Source organism: Oxyura jamaicensis, chromosome 2, assembly GCF_011077185.1.
Source record: "Oxyura jamaicensis isolate SHBP4307 breed ruddy duck chromosome 2, BPBGC_Ojam_1.0, whole genome shotgun sequence".
Lineage (NCBI taxonomy): Eukaryota > Metazoa > Chordata > Aves > Anseriformes > Anatidae > Oxyura > Oxyura jamaicensis.
In genome coordinates, this window is record NC_048894.1 from 58,989,764 (window position 1) to 59,010,602 (window position 20,839).

Consider the following 20,839-nt stretch of genomic DNA (forward strand, 5'->3'; position numbering starts at 1 on the left):
CTTTTTAGCCAGATCGGCATAGCGGAAATGTGGACATTCATTTGGAAGAAAAGATTTGTTTTTTGTGGCAAAACTGAATATATAACTTGTGCTTTCTACCAAGTAAACTCTAATCACTCTACATAATACATACGCATATTTGAGGTTGTATGTTGGCCAAGGGCTAGAAAAATATAACCAACCAAAACCAGACATTCCTCATTCCATGATGAAAATACCTATTTACTGCTCTAAAAGGGAATAATTAAAGATCTCCTTCCTTGAAACTGTTCTCACCAAAAAAATATATTAGCACAGCTAACCAAGTCTTTTGCAAAAGAGTTGAACAAAATAAAAAATATAGGCATATTCAGGTCACACACGGTTAAGACAAATCTGTATCCCCAATATATTGCTGTACCTTGAATTCTCATCTACTTCTTATTACATTCAGTGTAAATACTTCCACTGGTTTATGGTGTACAGATCTGACTCAACATTCAAAGTGCAAAGCTTTAAACATTTGCATACTTTCCCTAATATTGATTAGAATACAGATGACAAGAATTGGGCATGCACATAAGAATCCTGCTAACCAGGAGCCATAGGGAATTGCTTCTATATCAACAGGTAACTAAGAATAATACCAGACTACCCAATGTAAAGTTGAGTGACTATTCTACCGTGGGCTAGCTAACATATTCTGATTGATTGAATTTTCAATATTTTCTGACAGATCTAGTGGTGGTGTTTGTACTTAGACCTGTATGTCAGAGGACAAGTCAAAGTAATTATGAGGATGCTAACTGTATTATTTAATATGGCATAGGTAACTACTGGAACACAGCCTTGTTGCTTATGTCTCTAATGCCACGGCACTGAAATTAAGGAGACGGTTAAAAAAGCTTTTGTGAAAAACCCTTAGAAAAAGTCTCCCTTAGAAAAAAAACCCTTAGAAAAACTCTTAGAAAGAGTGGAACAAAGAAGAAACTACTGCTATCACTGTTCTGAAAATTCTTATCAACAAGCAGATCTGAACTGTTTTTACTAAAAGATAGTGGGAAACAATACTCCTATATGTAAGCTTACTTTCATTTCCTAAGCAGGGAAGAGAATTTACTTGCAACATATACTTAAATTTTCAGATTTTTTGCAACGTCTTTTTTATATTATTGATTGCTAAAATACAGTAAATGAAAAAACAATGTGTATATGGCATTATTTTTATGGATGCAGTTTAAGTCCACTGGAAGAATGTTAATACCAAATTGACTCTCCGGGACACTAATTGTTGCATCAAAATTTCTTATTTCCACTTCATTTAAGTTCCTTTCCTAATATAAAATAAGAAGCATTTCTATCAATATTACTAGAAAATGACTGAACTGACACCAAGGTCAAGGCAGCTGGACTGTAGAAAGGAGGATGACTGCTCAGTTCTACATCACATGGCTTTCCCTTTTGACCTAGTATCTTGGCAGAAATAAAAGAAAAAGTCTAATTTTCCCAAATACCTGCAAGCAGACACTGTATCTATAAGAGGCTGAAACAAAGACACCATTCATTGTATAATTATTAGCCAGATCTGAAAAGCATCAAAAAATATTCTTAATCTTTGTTGTTTGAAGCTGTGTGCTCCATTTTGCTTAGGTGAACCATTTATTGCACAATTTATGCTAAACAAAGTGTTCTCCAATTCACAATCCATTGTTTCATAAAAACAGAGGAAAAATGCAGAAAGTATGTGCCCACCTCTGTTACTACTTTGCATCACACATGAGATAATCTTCAGCTACTGTTAAGCATCTGTGCTAGAGCTTAACAATATTTGGTTTTAAATGTCTAACCTGAATGCAATCACCAGGGAAGCTGCACAAAGAGACTTTGCATCTTTATAAATATAAATGGCTGAAAGGAAAATGTCAACAACAACAAAAAATCAAACTCCATGCATTTTCTACAAACTGACATGCAGATGACGTAAATCTTTTGTTCTACAGTGGAACACAATTTTCTAAACAAAAGGATTAAAACAGCCAACTGATTTTTGGTAGTAATATTGAAAACTGACACAGAAGTTTCAGTAAGAGGTTTGCCAGTTGGCACAAAAAAGAAGGGAAACCCCTCCAACAGGCAGCACATGATAGAACTCCTCCCTCCTAAATACACAGAAGCTGCAGCACTTATTTTGCAAGTTTCTTCTTTTTTGATCCTTACATTGAGGTGGTTTCCACATGTTATATTCAGATTTTTAAACCTTGCCCTCGTTCCAGTGCTATAAAAGCAGAATAATTCTGTTTATATGAGTGGGCATCTAGAAGAGAACCTGGCAGAGAGCATGAATTGAAAATAGCTTGTTTTCTTGATTCATGAGCTCATAACTTATCTCAAACCAGTTACTCGGGGCAAAGCACCCCTTACATTCCTCTACGTGCCTCCTGTGTGATGGTTCCCACTAGGTTGCAGCTTCACAGCCAGCCCTGGGAAACTCTCAGGAAGCATCTGGAGCTACATTAGTAGAGCAAAGGGTGGCACTGGTCTGCTTAATTTCAGAAAATGGCAGTGTTGGAATTACAATGTGGTGACAGGACTCATCAGAAGAATTTATTTCCATGCTTTGGGCCTGTGGCCTAATGAATTGGAAAATATTTGCATATGTCCTCTGCTTAAGCTCTAAATTAAAGTGACATCTTTCATTAAAAATGCCAGTTTTACAAACTGAAATGCATGACATGCTATTGCCTGTTTGATAGTTCAAGCTTCCTTGTAGACTTATGTATCATAATATATTTTTCTTGGCATACGTGGGAATATAAACTCCCCATAGATTAAAGTCTAAGCCCTGAATAGGATATTCAATGCATTGTCTATACTATTTCTGCGGAGAGTCAGGCCCCAAGGGCCTGTTTCTGCATCTGCTGGAGATCTTCCAAAGAGTAGTGCTGCTCTGCAGAGTAAAGAAATGGTTTGATAACACTCCTTATGTAGCTTGCCGAGCCAGATAAAGACAGCAAGGAGAGATTTAATTTACACTTCAGAGGTTCATGATTGTGTTCTGCTAATGAAGTGGTCTGATTCAGCTTTTCTGGCTGAAAATATGAAGACTGATAAGTTATGTTGCAACATTATTATTAGGAGTTTCAGGGGTAATATACATACTCTCTGAGTTGAGATTTTGCCTAGAGCTATACTAATCTAGTGAAGTGGTACAATCCAGTGAGCTCTGTGCTAGAGTGGGCTAAAGGAAAAGTGAAACAATTCATGAAAGATATATTTTTAATTCCTATTTCCTCAAATAGATGCCACGAAAAGTCTTGCAAAAATCACTTCACAGCATTGAGAGATAATAGGGTGAGTGTTTCTCTCACAAAGAGCAAAATTAGTCTGTACCCCTCAAAAGTCCATGTATCTGTGCTAATTTTAAGGTGCCTGCCAAAACCTCTGCAGCTTCCTGAGCAAATGTAATTAATTACAGTATTTGCTTTTGGTGCTCATGCAGCTTAACCTGTACATAACATAGCACAGGAATGATAAATCACCAACCGTGCATACTGACAGTACTTTTCTGTGTTTGCCACATACTACAGGCACTAGGTAGTAAGAAACACACACGGAGGTCTCTTGACATGGGAGGACTCTTCCCCTCATGAGCTGCCTTCCTCCTCCCCTCTGAGCTTGCTTTCTTTTTTCTAAACACCTTATATATTGTGTTTCCCTTCCTTCCCCTGCCCACAAGAGTTCCCACATACCACTTTAAAGGAGAAGTTTTTATTTCCTTTTGTGCACTATGTGCGGATATGCAGACCCACTCATCTGTTGCTAAATGGTGTTTAAGTCAGTGATGTTATACCAGCATAAAGGTGGTGTGAAAGGGCAGTTTGGCTCAGTGTAGTCTTCATCTGTTCAAGCTCATACTAGCACATTGAGTTCCAAATAATTAGGAGCTCCTCTCCAGCTGGTGTTTTGGTAGAATAGGTGGTTGAGCAACCCAGTCTGGATTTTCCTACTTCTGAAGATGCCTTGAACATTACATACACTTTCCTAATATGTTTTCAGTATTGGCTATAGCACAGCAGTGGGTGGAATGACAAATAGGTATTCTTTGGGAATGAATTGCCACTGTCAGGGTTCAGAAGAGTTCAGAGCATTACATTAGTATTTATTTACTGGTGCTTTCCACTGTTTGCTGGAATTTTTCCCCTGACCAATCCATGCAGATATACTTAGAGGAGAATTCCCTTTGCTTCACTGCCAGAGCTCCCCCTGGGTTTTATCACCCACAAAGTCTGCACACTGCTGCAGGAAATACAGGAACTTGGACTGATATTTTGCATATTCAGGTAGCAATCTTGGTCCTGTTACTGACCTGCTGTGCCCATGTTTCTATTGAGGCTTTTTGGAGACAGCCTGAAGCATAAGGTTAATGGGGTGCATATCACACAACTTAATGTTAAGGATGAGATCTATTTATTTATTTATTTTAAATTGACATATTTCTGTTTAATAAGTTGTGAGGCACCAAACGGATATGTCAAACTCACCCACTCTCTAGCCCCTCCGTAATACTAAATATACTTTGAAAATGAAAAGGGAATATGAGGGTTGAAACCAATCAATGGAAAACTTAGTGTGCCATCACAGAGGTTTCTGGATATTATAAATCTCTTTCCACTGGACTTTCATCCAGAAATTCGTGTGGTTTCTGTTAATTGCTAGAGCACAATGAAGATTTCTAACTGAATCATCTGAAAGATTATTTTAAAGAATGACTACATTAGCAAGTATTATCAGCTTCCTGCTCAGACTAAAAAGAATTCATTCTTCTAATGCAACCAATTCCATTTTTTCCCTGTCTTCTGCCTCCTCTTGTCTTCATTCCCTTGGGTTTCACAAATATACAGTAACAATTAATTATGACTCAATCCAAGGAGGTTAACACTGTACTATTAATAAAACATTTCTGGGGAATTATAAACTACATCTGCATTCACAGAGTATATAGGTAGAGATATTTATTCATGTATTATTCATCAGGAGATGATGAACTGAATAGGGAAGGTTGTATTAGTGTGGATAAATTAAGAACAGATGAATACCTCACCTTAAAAATTAAAGTGAATGTGGATTCCCCCCCCCCCCCCCCCCTTGGAGACTTTAAAGTGTTCTTTCCCTCTTCTCTATTCATCTCTTTAGTTATTTATATGATTCTTCTAATGCTCCCTCTACCTTTCCAAGCTTTGTTCAATTATAGCATTATATGAAAAAAGTGAAGCTAGAAGTATCACAAAAATCATATTAACTAGAGATTTGCAGAACAAGGAGTATACTGTAAACACTTGTTTAAAACATTTCCCAACATTGTTATTTGCACTCATATTATTTATCTGCAGGGAAAAGTGGCTGTATTTCCTAGCATGTTATTTAGACATAAAGAAATGTCAAAAAACTCTCTCCAAAAACATACAGTATTTCAATTTAGTTGTCCTAAATTGTTTTTAATAAAAAGACCTTCTACACTGCATCTTTGAACATATAGTAAAAACAAACTGCAAGTTAATTCATATTTAAGTATTGAAATGCCACTCTGTAGGTGGTAAAGAACCAATACTATAGTATCAGACGAGGACACTACACTACTTAGTTGTGGAAGAATGTATTTAAGAATGCTGTCTCATCCACAGCAATGACAAAATTGTATTAATTTAAATGGTGCCCAGATTTCATCACCAAAATGTCACTAGTTCTGTACTAAAGCATGGCCTTAACAGGGATCTTATGCTCATGCTAAACACACACACAAACACAGAAGAAAAAAAATCCTGAACTTCAAAATCCCAAACAGCTGAGATAACCCATTAATTTATTTTTAACAATCCATCAAGTAGTCATGAATTTGCTGTTTCATTTCATTTTAAATAAAATGCCATTAGATCCGTTGAAAAAAAAAGTGGCAAAGCATCAGCATTAAAATTTCGATGGGAAAAAGGCCCACATTTTCAATAAACATTTAATCACAGATGCAACTCTCTAATTAAAATATTTGAAATATTGAGGAGGTTTTGCTATTTAAATTATTATTTTCAGAATGGAACTGGGAATTATCTGAGTGCAAAGTTTTCCGTTTCCCAAACAAGTATAACTCTTACACTATAAAGATAAGCTTGCTCACTTGTTGAATTATACATACCTAAAAAACTCTCTTTTTTTTTTTTTTTTAATTGCTGGGGAGGGGGCAAATTTGGAGGGAGAGGAAAAGAAGATGATGAGGGTAGTAAAAAGGAGTTTGTTGTTCTGTGTTTTTGATATCACGAGTTTATTTTTGAAAATGAAAAAGGAGGTGTTGCCCATTTTTCAGTTCTTATTTCCTTATTCTTCCCACAAATTAATTCAGCTCAAGAAGCACTGCACTCCCTTATGACGTCCACTTCAGATGTTCTTCAGAAAACTGTGTAACAGTGCAACTGTACATAAAGCATTTTTTTCTCATTTTTAATTTTTAGGAACAGGTTAAAAAAATATTCAAACTTGATGATTTATATAAAACTAAGATTTTCCAGTATAATTTAATGGGCAAAATATAATCTTAAAACAAAGCCCCCCCCCCCCCCCCCCAACAAAACAAAACAACAACAACAAAGCAAAACAACAACAAAACAAAACAAAACAAAACAAAACATATACGCATCATTCTGTGACTTGGAATGACTGTAAAGGACAAATGGACTTGGGAGGGGTTTCACAAGTAGTGGAAAAGGTCTCATGTACTACATTTGTTTACACTAACTGTTTAAAACACATAAATCAGCCACTCCAAGGCAAGCAAAACAAGTAAAGTGCAAATATGTATTTGATACTAATAGTGGAAAGCTAATGTATTAGCAGTAGCCCAAATTTTGCTGCAACTTGTGCTGCTCTCCATCTCATATCTATTTAAAATAACTGCTTGCTGCAAAGTTTAGTTATAGTGATCTCAGAATGGTAAAGAGATGATTAAGAGAGTGAAGCTGGTTTGCAGTCAGAGGAAGCCACAGAGTTCCTGCAGCCAGACCCAGGCACGTGTAGAGCCTGGGATTCAACACAAGGGAAAAGGTTCTTAAAACAGTATTGGCCCCTTTTAGTATACAAAGCTTGATAAGGACTTAATCACATCTGTAAGGGATAGAGTTGTGCTAAAGAGTGAGCAACAGCATCTGAAAGCAATAAACTCCTTGGAGAATCTTCCAGGTAGTGTCTCAGAAGAGACAGTGCCCTTTGGGAGTGGATAACAATAGCCTTTCCCACACCCCCAGCAGCCTTTCCAGCACTGCCCAGCACTGCCCAGCATAGGAAGAGACACCCAGGGTGGCTGCAGTGCTTCCATTTCAATGAACAGTACTCAGTTAACTAAGTATTATTTCAAACACAAAGTTTACTGGTCCATTTCCAAACCCTTTCTCAAACACTAAGCTCTTAGCAGCAAGGACTTCAGTCCCTTGCCACTCCTGGAAGAGTGACACCAGTACTACAAGGTTAGGTATCTTTTCAGTGCTATGGTTTCTTTGGAACAGAACTCATCCCATGTTTCTCTCCATCCCTTCCAGTACAGGATTCACATCCCTTACAGCTGTGAACATGTAATTGATCTCTTACTGTGCTGTTTGAGGAGAAATCAGAGAATGATGAATTTGGAAGTCAACTATCGTCCTGTTCTATGCAAACACAGGTATTCTTTCCTTCAGAAAGCAGTACAATTTCCTGGTTCCTATCTTCTTGCTCTCTCTCTCACTCCTCCCTCCTCAAAATATTTTTTTTTAACATATATTCCTTCTAGCTGCTGAGTCCTCACCTCACGTAATAGAGCTGCAGCATTGCCGTTCTTAGCATGGCACACAGATGATGTACTTTATATGCCTATCTGATTGTTTTCAACAGTGCTGCAGCTCCAGCACCTTTGATTTGGGTGGCAGAGTGCAACATGCCTAAATCACAATTGTTCCCTTAGAATTTTGTGATGTTCCACATAGGAAAACATATATGTTGCATTTAGCTGTAAGTCAGCATGATTTAGCTAACCATCAAATTCACAGGCGAAGCTATTTTTTCATATTTGGCAAAACTTATTTATGTGGTCAGTCAAAAGTTTAAGTCAATAAAATAGTGTAGGGAAGGATCTAATTATCTCAGTTAGTGGTTGGATCCATTCTTCTCCCTTTCTGTGGGGAATAGCTTCAACCGAGCTTGAGTGCCCACATTGTGAATAGGAGAGTAGAGGCCTGAAAGTTTTGCACTTTCACAGTATACTCACTACTGACACTCATCAGAGCTTCTGAATTACAGCCTTCATCTGCAGGCTTTTTGGGGTCAAGCTTGATTTCTTTCTATTCATTTCTGGATAGATCATTTGAAATTGTGCAAAATCTTATTTCCCCAGGCAATACAGATAAATCAATACCCTCTCCTCTCCCAATATTTTTGTACAATTCAACAATCCTCCACATTTCTATTGTGTGTTTTCACTTGAGAAATAAAAACACTTTTCAGTAGTCATTCTGGTAAGCATTATAGTGTAAGTACTACAGCAACATTAACTGCAAAATTAATGGCACATTCAGATTCACAGTGTGTGTTAGGAGGCATTAGACTTGTGTAACTATTGTGGTGTTTGTAGTTCAGCTGAACCAACTTCACACATTGATACTAAACGTGAGCTTAATTTTGCTTAAACAGCAAAAGACAGCAAAATTTGCACACCATGCTTTTCTGACTAAATGCAGAAAATCTGACAAGAAGTAATACCACTTCCTTATTAGGTATGCACTTAATGGCTAAGCTGTTACAAAAATCTGTGACCCAGGACTACCCTATTCCCTCTTCTCTGAATTCAACATTTCCTAATTCAGCACAGGCCAAATGTAACAAGAGGGAATAAAAAAGTTTGTACTGCTGCTGCACTTAATCTATTTGCATAATGTTACAGTGTGCTAGACAAAATGATCCATTATTCATTGCAAAGGAATTATCCAGTCATTCAATATATGCCAACAGTCAGAGCAAAAATATCAGTATCAAAATTTCCTTAATCCGAATCACTATTAACTTCATTATACTCTGTCACATCTTGACGAAGCTGCATTTAATTTAATGAGCAGTTTCTATCTCCTAAGCAAAGAATTTTAGAGGCAGAAAAACTGTAAAAGAACTCAGAAGACCCTAGATGGGTTTTTGAAGGCTCTCATAACCACCCATGCGTACAGTACCGTTCATTTACTGCCATTCATTGACCATTGTTTGTGATATTAAGAGCTTAAAAAGGCTGCATGCCTGGGTTTATGTACAAGACAAGATTGTTCTGGTTAATATATAAATGGGTAGCAACTACTTTAACAAGAACAGAGGTGCAATACTACAGTCATTTATCATTTACCTACTAATTGTAGCGGGCCCCTCGCTACAAGAAGGACATCGAGGTGCTTGAGCGGGTCCAAAGAAGGGCGACGAAGCTGGTGAGGGGCCTGGAGAACAAGTCCTACGAGGAGCGGCTGAAGGAGCTGGGCTTATTCAGCCTGGAGAAGAGGAGGCTCAGGGGCGACCTTATCGCTCTCTACAGATACCTTAAAGGAGGCTGTAGAGAGGTGGGGGTTGGCCTGTTCTCCCACGTGCCTGGTGACAGGACGAGGGGGAATGGGCTAAAGTTGCGCCAGGGGAGTTTTAGGTTAGATGTTAGGAAGAGCTTCTTTACTGAAAGGGTTGTGAGGCATTGGAACAGGCTGCCCAGGGAAGTGGTGGAGTCACCATCCCTGGAAGTCTTCAAAAGACGTTTAGATGTAGAGCTTAGGGATATGGTTTAGTGGGGACTGTTAGTGTTAGGTTAGAGGTTGGACTCGATGATCTTGAGGTCTCTTCCAACCTAGAAATTCTGTGTAAATCTGTGTAATTTTCTTCTCAGTTTTCTTAATGCAAATGTTGCATAGATTTGCTGGATTGTCCTGATAAGAAATCACTACATATTTATCCTTCTCTAGAACTGCATCAGTCAGTCTCTTCCATTGACTTTCTACTCTCAATTATCGCCCAAGTGTTTTTTTCTTTGTTTGCTTTCCTTTTTTTTTTTTTTTTTTTTTTTTTTTTTTGGCTTTCTTTGTGCTTTCTCCAATTTGTTCTCCCCAGAAATCTATTTTGTTTACCAGCAATTAAACAGCAGTCCATACATTTATTTCTTGTTGCTGCGCACCCAAAGCAGGCCATATGGAGAAAACCCTCAATGAGTGCTATGAAGGTGCTATTTACACAATGACTGCATGCTGTCTTGCAGCTTGTTACCATTGTGGAATTCCCCCGGCAATTGCTACACCTTAGTCAAGTGATAGAAAAACATTAAAATTTTCTCTTTCCGGAGACATGCACAGAGCACTCCTCATCACTGGCTGTCAGCTGCAGTTTTGGTCTCTGACATACACTGTACAGAATTTAGCAACTGATAGGCAGAAGCCAATCTCTGTGGCCAGAAGGGTTTATGTTCTAATTGCACCAATTCATTCTGATAACACTAAAAATCATACAGGATAGTCAAAGAAGTGTTCAGGATCCAAAGCATTTGTGATCCTATTATACCCATGCTATAAAAAGGGTCTTACTCACTCCAGGGAAAATGGAATCCAAGCACTAGAAGCAGCTTCATGCCATGAGTCATTTGAAGTTCCAGTGAAGGAGTCCTGTATTTATCTAATTTAGAAAGTGTTTAGTGAGGGAAACTTTATGTTGGCTAAAGACTTATAAGGGATGAGATTCAGATGCATAAGGCATTCAGTAATGTTCAAATGCAACATGTTTTCTGAGACATTGGCAAAGAGCTGGGGGATATAACCCAAGACCTACAGGAAATATCTATACAGACACTAAATACCTATACTGAGACACCCAGAAACTCATCTTAAAATGTGTAGAATGCTTAGTGATTGAAGGCAGTCCAAAATCAGAAAAAACATTTTGTTTAGATAAGGTGTTTTAGGGCAAACAATTACAAAATTTTTTAAGGAATTTCCCTCCTCCTATTTCACTGGCTGTAGGGCTTCACACTGTATGGCCTGGCAGACCAAGGAATTTGTGCTTAGCTGGTTACCAGCTTGAACTCTCTCAAGTTACATAATGGGTACAAAAAATGAGAACCCACTCACTCTGGGCTAGGAGAACTCAAATTACCTTTCAGGTTTATGAACACTTACAAGTCACTCAGTAATTTTGTTGCTGTGGTTAAGAATTAGGTCTGCTGATTGCTTTTAAAGAAGTCTCACCAGACTCACCAAAAACTTACATTCAAAAGTCAGAACTCTTGATTGTAAAAGAAGTTAATATGTGTCATTGCCAGCATTATCTATTTCTGTTCATATTAAACAGGAACAGACAGCTAATCCTTTTTTTGTGTGTGAACTGAGCAAACCCAGGCAAGGCAAGAGAAGGATTCACACGGATATATGTAATAATATCTTACAGGAATAGCAAAGATGCCCAAGGCTAGAATTATGATGCCCTGGAAGGCTGGAGTGCAACTTTGGAGCCTGACTAGGAGCAAGTATGAAACAGAGTAGCTGGAACATTTCACAAGGTAACTGGTATTGTGCGGTGGCAAAGAGGAGGAGGATGGACATTAAATGAAACAGATTAAAAAGCACTGCATTCAAATGTACGAGTATTATGCCCACACTGCAGGAGACAGCAGGAGGCAGTGAATCATCCAACATTTAAATCAACACCCCCTTAAAACAAAATGTATTCAGCTCAACGTGGGTATCTCCAGCGGGCTCCAAAAGTTCCGACAATGCGTGGCATGGGTTACTCACATCTCACTCTGCCCATAACGCAGCCACCATTTAGTAAGTAACTTGATTCAGAGGCATAGAGAGTTTCTGATGAATCATAACATGCTCAGTATCTCATTTAAGGGCTTTCTGTTACCACTGTAGTGCTAATTTTATGTAGAAGAGGGCTTTCAGGGACAGAATGATGGTGGGGTGAAGTGGTAGTGGGGAGGAGAAAAAAGAGAAGGGAAAAAATGAACTTGAGGGTCCTGGAAATGGGTGGTGAATGTGCCATACATGCTGAAAACAGCATGTATGTTTTCTGCTTTTTTTTTGTTGTTTCTTGTTTGTTTTTGTTTTTCAAAAGAAGGGAATATTGAAGACATCAATAAGATTGTTAAAAACCTGGCAGAATAAATGTGTCAAATCTCCTTTTTTTTTTTTTTTTTTTTTTTTTTTTTTAACCATCATTCTATTTTCTATTATTCACTTTGAAGAATTTCTATGGAAACAGTAGGCTGTTACAATGGGAAATACCCAGCATAGCTGAAAATGTCAATCTTCCTTTCAGCAGTGGACTGGCCATAAATAGAGATTCAGTGCAGCAGAATTGCTATCACTTGGAAGCAAAATCTCAAGTACAGCAACATAGGAACACTTAAACTCCGACACAAAGCAGGTGATTGCATCAGTGAGCAGCAACAGTACCTCATAACAATAAATTATTTATTTACACTATTTTTAACTTCTGAAGAGTATATTCGGAGGTATCACGATATAGCATCTATTTAGATATACCAGAATAGCCCCCGCTTCTAATATTTTTGCACTTGGAGATAACTCCTAATCACAGAACAAGAGGGATAGCTCACAGAGTGCCTGTTTTATTTATTTATCTTATAATCGGTGACACTCCACATGCCATCAGCAGTACTGCCTCTGCCTTATCTACTACCCACTCATGCCGTCTCTTTCACCATACCATATTCAAAGTTATACTTAACTCTTCTAGTGCCTTTCCCAGTACCCAGAGTAGACGTTCCTGTATGGATTCAAACCCAAAACCTTAAAACTACACTGTATTCTTTAAAACCCTGCAAACCAAAAAGCTCTTGCTCTTTGCAGAAGGCCCTCAGCTGTGCACATACCCCCTCCCACACTCTTCCCACACACACACATCCTATGACTGGATAAGCCTGCTTCCTAAAGCATAAAATATGATGAAGGCTCACTTTAAATCTTAGATCTTTAATCTCACTTAAATCTTTAAATCTCTAAATCATATTAAAATGTCATGGTCACAGTTTGTAATATACATTTCTGCTGCTTTTCACACACAAAGAAAACAAGCACTCTTTCAATACTCTGCTTTTTTAGCGATGTATTTGAAGAGCACATCAGTTCTTATTACAGACATTCTGTTTCAGTAACTCTTTCAGTTAAGAACAAGGGTTTCAAAATGGTTATTTGAGTAAAGATTGCTTTCTATACTTTACAAAAGAATATAAAAAAGCACAGCGACACCATAAACATACTTTCCATGAGAGCTTCTTAATTTTTGCCTCTGAAATCCTGGAGGGCCACCTCTTGCTGATTTTGTAAGTGGTTTTGACAAGTTGGGGTCAAGGAAGTGGTGGCAAGCAGCAACTTGGATAAGATCAGGCAGTGACTCATAGGTGATATATGGGGTAGAAACTACTGGTCTTGACTATCATAATCCTGCTGTGTTAGATTTGTATCACTGCCTCCTTTAGTCATCAAAAAACATAAATTGCTGTCAAATGATAATAAAACTATATTATTTCTTCCATCTTTCTTATTTCCCTAGGAATTGAATGCTTTTCACATATGGAAAATGAAATCTGGAGGACAATGACATAACATGAATGAAACGTTGCCAGTTGCTTCTGATTGTTATTTGTTGACAAGTCCACTTATTTAAACGTGCCAAAGTAATAACAAGATGGAATTTAAGATAAGCATTCCAGAACATATTATTTAGGAATGCTGTGGGCAGCCTGGTGTTTCATGCACTGTGTTGCCTGTTGTATCAGTAATGAGTTCATGACTAAATACATTTTGGGCATTTGCCAAACTGATGGGATTGTGAAAGACCGAGGATGGCAAGAATGATGGCCTGAAACTACAGAGCCCAGCAATGCAGAAGGTCTTTGCTAGACAAGTAGAGGATTTCTCAGTACTCATCTGTGAATTATGCAATTACAGCCGATTAGCGTCAAACTCATGTGGACACACAGGGACTGAATAAACACCACACAATCATGCTGCACAGAATAAAACAGTGTTCAACTGCATTAGAGTAGGACTCCAGCAATGAGGATGACCTATCTGCTCTGGAAGTAGTTACCTAATGAATGATATGATTTTTTTTTTTTTCCTTTCAGTCTCTCCATTACCTCACACAAAGATTAGCATACATGTGGAAAAAAAATAAATCTTGGAATTAAAAATTTACTTTGGAAAAAACTTCCCCAAATCAGTTGTTTATGAGGAGATAGTACATCCTGATCCTGCAACATCCAGCAAAACAAATCTCACAAATGCTAGCTCTTCTGTGAACTTTTTGAGAATTCTGCTTCTAGCTGCAACTGGAAACACTGGTTTAATTTTCAAAAGAGCTAGTGTCTTATGCTTGATTTGCAGAGGACAGAGAACTTCTAAGAGAAAATACCTTCCAAAAAAACCTGCTTCCTTGAGAATGCTTTAAACTGGGTACCCCAAGTATGACTCAATGTCACACTTTACATAACCAGCCTCCATTTAAAATTTAGGTTGCTTACTGATAGCCATTTGGAACACTGAAGTTTTTCTAAGTCTATTCAGTACTGAACCTTAAAACTAGTACAGTCACTCAGTAAAAAGGAAAAAATAAGTCACTTGTTGCAGCTAAGGAATTTGTCTTTTCTTCCCTTTTCTTTTTTCTTTTCTTTCCTTTTTTTTTTTTTCTTTTAATTTTCTTTCCTTTCCTTTTCTTTTCTAGTTAAATAACTTGCACCATGCCTAGATTAGGAAATAGAGCAATGATGCTCTTTGAAGTATTTTATTTTATTTTATTTTCACTGCATAAAATACTTCATAATGTACAAGAAAGTAAAATCATTAAGACTTCTACCAGAAAAGAAAGAACAACCTGCACAACCTGGTCTAGTGGAAGGTGTTCCTGCCCATGGCAGAGGGGTTGGAATTAGATGATCTTTAAGGTCCCATCCAGACCAAAGTATGCTACAATTCTATGATTCTAAGAAAAAATATGCCATTTTACTAGAAATGACATGAAGTTCTGAAAGGTTCAGACAGAGAAATAAATTTCTGCATTAAAGTGAACATCAGATTCCAGTCATTCTGGTATACTAACACTCGATGAATAATGGTCATCAGTAAGCGAGATGGTTTCACAATTGACAATACCCTTCTCACATCCAGAGTATAAAATCATTAACTTAAGTATAATGGCACCATGAAAATTTGTCCTGGGTGAAAATCTCTTCCTTTTATTGTAGATTTGAAGAATAAAGACATGGACATAAACATAAATTAATAGGTTATTAATCCCCCCAAAACTGATCTGTTTTGAATTCTACTATTTTTCTTGTTGACAGTAAAACATAGGAGTGAGATGGAAACACTGAGCAACAGTACTTGATTATGCTAAAAACCTTCATATGAGTGAGTGAAAATTAATGAAAAGAAAGATATCAGTGCACAAAGGGAAGAAAAAGCAATTGAATAGCTTGGAAAAAATATTTCTTTGAAGTACTTAGGACTGAATTAAATTTGAGAGATACTTTTAAGTCATTCTCATGTACCTGAACTAATGGAACTTGCTTTCTACAGATGTATCCCTTTCATTCCCTTGAAGCTCCTCCCCTGCATTAACCCACTTCCCTCCAATTTTCTCATTCACACCCTAGACAGTGTGTCCTATCCATTGCAGATGGCATGTCCTGCTGCTTTTCCAGAGTGGTACCAGGGCCTGAAGTCCTGCCAGACAGTCGTTCCAGTGCCTGCTCCTCCTCCTTCATCCTCACTGTTTTCAGGGCTTGCTGCCTAGTTCAGCTTATCATGCTCACACATCTGCAGACCCATCTTTGAGACCATTATTCCTCTGCCCAGTCTGGCTAGATGTGACCTGGAGTTAAATGTCCAAAAGTGTAGAAGGAAGGGTGAAAGATGGGGTAGCAGGAAGTGGAGAGATTTGAAGACTAACAGATACAGACAGACCAGGTACTTAGTTCTTATCTCCTCAAAAGGATAAGCAAATTAAAATAAAACTCAGAAATCTAGAACAGTGAGAGGGTGGGTCAGAAGATGCTGTAATACATATTAATCAGACCACAGTCTTACAGGCAGCCAGCTATAACACAACAGAGATAAAAACACATTTATTAAGCCCTTCTCTCTCTCTCCCTCTCAAAAAAAAAAAAAAAAAAAAAAAAAAGTGAATATGGGATAATTCATTTCTATCCAGTTCAATAAGAAGGCATCCACTGCAGCCTAAAAGCTAAAATCTAGCTTTCCACAAATCTGCTTTAAGTCACTAATATTACTTGAGGATGAAACTGGACTTTTCCCATGTTACTCAAAACTTCTTTCAGATACAGTTTAAGGTAAGGAATATTAATCAGGGTGTAGCTGACTGATGTCATGATTATCACAGGAGATGGGATTTGGTAAAAAACAGTTAATTGGAGTTCAACACGGAACTGGGGCAGGATCTGAAGTCTCACTGCAATCATGCTGTTTATGCATACATATGTGAAAGCTTTGATGGCTGCTTTTCTTTGGGAAGTGTCCTTTCATCAGTCTAAGACACTGTGCAGGAATCAATTAAAGTTCAGTGCATTGTTCACCAGAGATGAAATTCTGGCATATAAACCCCTCCAGACTCTCTTAAAAATTTCGGACCAGTTCTCTCTTCATCTATTAGGTTCATGTCAGGTTTTCCTTCCTCAGTGGTGTGCTTAGTAACCCAATAAAAAAGAATAACTTCAGCCTGCTTGCATGAGCATTGGAGAACATGGGAATGTTGGAATGAAAAAATTGAGTATAAACTGAGGGTATGAGAAGAGTGGCCACGCAAAATTACCAAAATTCAATTTACCAGATGGTATCCAAAGCAGCAAAGAAGGGAAGGAGAATAGGGGAAAATATTCCCCAAGGAAGCTTTCCTGAAGATCTCATGATGTGGAAAAGAAAATTGCAAAATTCCAGAAGGTCAGTGAAGAATTCATACTGTTTCTGCCAATAGAAAAGTGAGTATGAGTCCATGGGCAAGGCATGTACACTTATACTAGAGCAGGTGTTATGATGGTATTTTCAAGATCATCTACCTCCTCAAAAGATAGGTTAAACAATGTGAAAGAAATCCAAACAAACAAGCAGACATTTAAAAGCCTGATTGATGAGAACAGTAAGTACTCTTCTAAAAGTTTTTCAGTCTCCTTTTTGTTTGTTCACAGCTAATGGCTTACATGTTATCACATAGGAGCTACTGCTACCTTAAGGGCCATTTATGATTTTACCACAATTTTAATAAAAATAAATAAATACTCAAATCTCCCAGACTCTTTCAGCTATAATCCAGGGAGGGAAACATTTTTCTTAATGGCACTCAAGTGACTTAGCCAACACTGACTGTTATTATAACACTAGCCCCATTGTAGGTGATAATAAGACTAGGGGAGAGACCTTGGGAGGTAAACCACACATTTATTTGGTATTTAAGATTTACTGTGGTGTTGGCTACTGTGTGATTTTTGTGAAACTCAGGGAAGCAAAGTGCAGTGTTTACAAAGACCATGGTCAGCAGCTTGGACATGGCTTTCACACTGTTATTTCTGGGAAATAGGACGCTTCTTGCACCCAGGTGTTTGTCTCCTGGTCTTGAAGTCCTGAGAATGTGTTTGGTGTTCAGCTTCCCAGCTAATTTTCTTGGGTTGGATTCAGCATGCTGTAGATGTGTCATTGAACAGATTGCCAGGTATGTTCACGGTAGCCTGTCAAGTCCTGATGATACAATAGCCCCAAGCCAATTTACCAGTGTGTTGGACACAGGAGAATAGGGCAGGTACCCACAAGAGTACCTTGTGACTGCCTCAGGAATAGCCTTTGGGGGAGAAGGGGAGCTGTCAGTCTCCCATGCCCATTTCTTTGTCTAAATTAATTGCTTCTTTGGAATTGAAGCAACAAGGCTGCTGAGCACTCTGGCTTTTGCACCCCATGCCCTGCCCACTTCTCCCTAGCTGCAGAAAATACAAGGCTTGGGGCTGCATGGGACAAGAGAGACAGAGGGGGACCCAGGCCTCCCAACAATCACCTCTATGTGTGCAAAAGAAGAATTAAGGGGTAACAGTATATGAAGTAGAAAAGTTGCACATCCTGCTTATTTACTGTTCAACCTTATGGAAGTCATGCCTTTTTTTTTTTTTTTTTTTTTTTTTCCAATGACCATTACTGGGCTGTGTAGTTTTCTGTTTTTCAGTCTTCTCGTTGTGCTTCTCCCAGGTTACTTTTTCCAGGGAGATATTGTCAACCTTAACATGTCTGAAAACTGGTAATGGAAGTCAATGGCACAGCTTCTTGTTTTCTGATTTCTCAGACAGCTATCACTTAGGTTTTTATTTTCTTAGCCTCTGAAAATTTTTTTAGCCTGAACAGTTCAGCCACTGCAGGCAAAAAGGGAGAGGAAATATAGGGAGAAAGAGGAAAATTCCACCCTACAAGAAGAAAAAAAAATAAAACCACAACAAACTCATTTCCATCTTATAACAGTGAGTTCTAGAAGAAGCTAGAAAATAGGAAACTGGACTGAAAAGAGCCTACTGTGAAGTCCTTTGATCAGTACCATTTTATTTTTATTTGGCATAATTACAGTGATTTGAAAATACTGTTTTGTGTATGTACAAAATGATACTTAGACCTCTTTTCAGGAAAACTCCAAGTCCATGTAAACTCTGATTGTACACACACACATTTCTACCATGGCAGCTTTGTGAAGAATTAACAAGTCTACTTTTCTTGTGAAGAATTGGTAAGCCTAGTAAGGCTATGAGCAGATATGAGGCTTTGGGAACTCCTCTTTTGTATTCCAAGATAGCTTGAGTCCTATTCGCACCTTGGTATCTCCATGTTGCTGAGAAGTACAATTGTTTTGGGGATATCTCCAATTAAAGCTGATTTCTTCAAGCCTTCATTAATTCACAATAAACTTAGAAACAATAGGGTTTAATGTGTTTTTTAAATATCTCTTAGTATGGTTTACAAAGTTAAAAAGTTAAGCCTGTATATATGAATCCTAATCTGCATTTCAAGGTTTATCAGCAAGCTTTTAAGATTCTTAGAATTTCTTAGGCAATCTCAGGGAATATATTTTCTAAGCGTTATGAAATATAAGTTTGAAAAGCATCACTTTTTTATTTATTTTATTTTATTTTATTTTATTTTTCTGTATGGGAACATGCTTATGGATTTTACATTAAGGGAAACCAGAAAGCTCTCAACTCCACAGGGATTAATAACCATACAAAATAATAGACTGCCATGTGTACGTTATTTACATGGCATAGTAGTTTCCACTGAGACTCCCATCCCAGGAAGAAAGCAGAACAAGTGCAAGTGAAATATTGTAGGAAAGAACACATGGCGTCTGAAGAGTAATAATTTCTAAAGCAAGAAAGATGAAAGTTATTAATCAAATTTGCTAGTAAGTCTCCCTTCCCCATCCACCCCAAAATACACTTGTTGATTAACTAGTAGCATGTCAGCATAGGGAAGAGTCTTTTGAATTTTATCACCTAATAGGATATAGAAATGGATTTAGAAGAAAGTTTAAAAGTGCTTAAGTGAATGCAAGTTTCTCCAATTTACAGCCTCTTCCAGCCTTTCCACATGTGGAAATTCACTTGGAAATTTCCAGAGAGAGAATTTTCACCCTCCTACACGTCACCTCTGTTACAGCTCACAGTTCACGGGAATGCTAGGGACTACATCCTCACCTGACATAAGTAACTGCAGACAGCACCAAAAGGAGCACACCTACTTACATTTGGGACTGCAGAAACATGTACCCACTCACCCTACTCAGTGAGACAGAACAGGTCAGAACTATGCATGACAAAAATGTCTTATGAAAAAGTAGTTTGCAACCCCAGCTTGGCTGGCCATATGAAGCAGTGGAAAAGTGCTAGGGTTGAATTCTGGCATTATGATTTGTTCACTACTATGCTATGAACTCTTAAGGCAGCCTAAGGAGGAGAAAAGAGGAGAGGAGAGGCTCTCTGCTTAGTTTTCCTAGGACAGTAATAATATGAACAATGGATGCCAACAGAAAATAATTTGCTTCAGGCTTTTTGCTCATGTACGGCTTTTGTTCTAATGCTATTTTTTCCACTTCATATTCATTCATAGCATCTTATTTATCTATTCACCACTGCTTATATACCAGTATCCATCCAACCCCTAAAATGCAAACTTCAGCTACTTTTTTTTTTTTTTTTTTTTTTTTTTCCCCTCTTCTGGAAGATGAATTGACCATATTTATTTTTGATTACTAGTCTTTGAACTTATTTTATTTAAGTGCAGTCATCTTCTGGATATATCACTCCATAAATATGTCACAGTAGGGTTTCATGTTTACTGTTTTCAATGACTTCCAGATCAAATTTATTCAGTTTGAAACCAAAAAGATGGTATATGTGCTTGGTTTTGGGCTGGGGTTTGTTTTGTTTTGTTTCATTTTGGGTGTGTGTGGGGAGAATGGAGACGGAAGCAAGGTTAACCAGTATTATGCTCTTGGCCATGTCTCTGGAAGTTAGGCTGGCTCATGTCTCCTCTCCATAGCCAGTAACAAAGATTTTGCAACTGGGATTTCACTAACAACTTTGTTTATGACATGAGAGACAGGATAGCGTATATTTTGCTCTCTCATAGCCCTGCTGGCACTCCACTGGCAAAAGGATTGAAAAGTAATGACAGACTACTCTTGCAAGTGAAACATGCATAGGAAAGTGGTACTACACATAGAGAACAGATCTGTTGACTGAGAACATGCCTTTTTCACACAGTCA

The 20,839-nt window shown here is 37.9% G+C and overlaps 1 long non-coding RNA gene across 2 annotated transcripts in view; it reads right to left on the reverse strand.

Moving 5' to 3' along the window:
- The window catches only part of LOC118162297, a 144,797-nt gene that overhangs the window by 119,138 nt on the left and 4,820 nt on the right, over nucleotides 1-20,839 (reverse strand). The window lies entirely within an intron of this gene.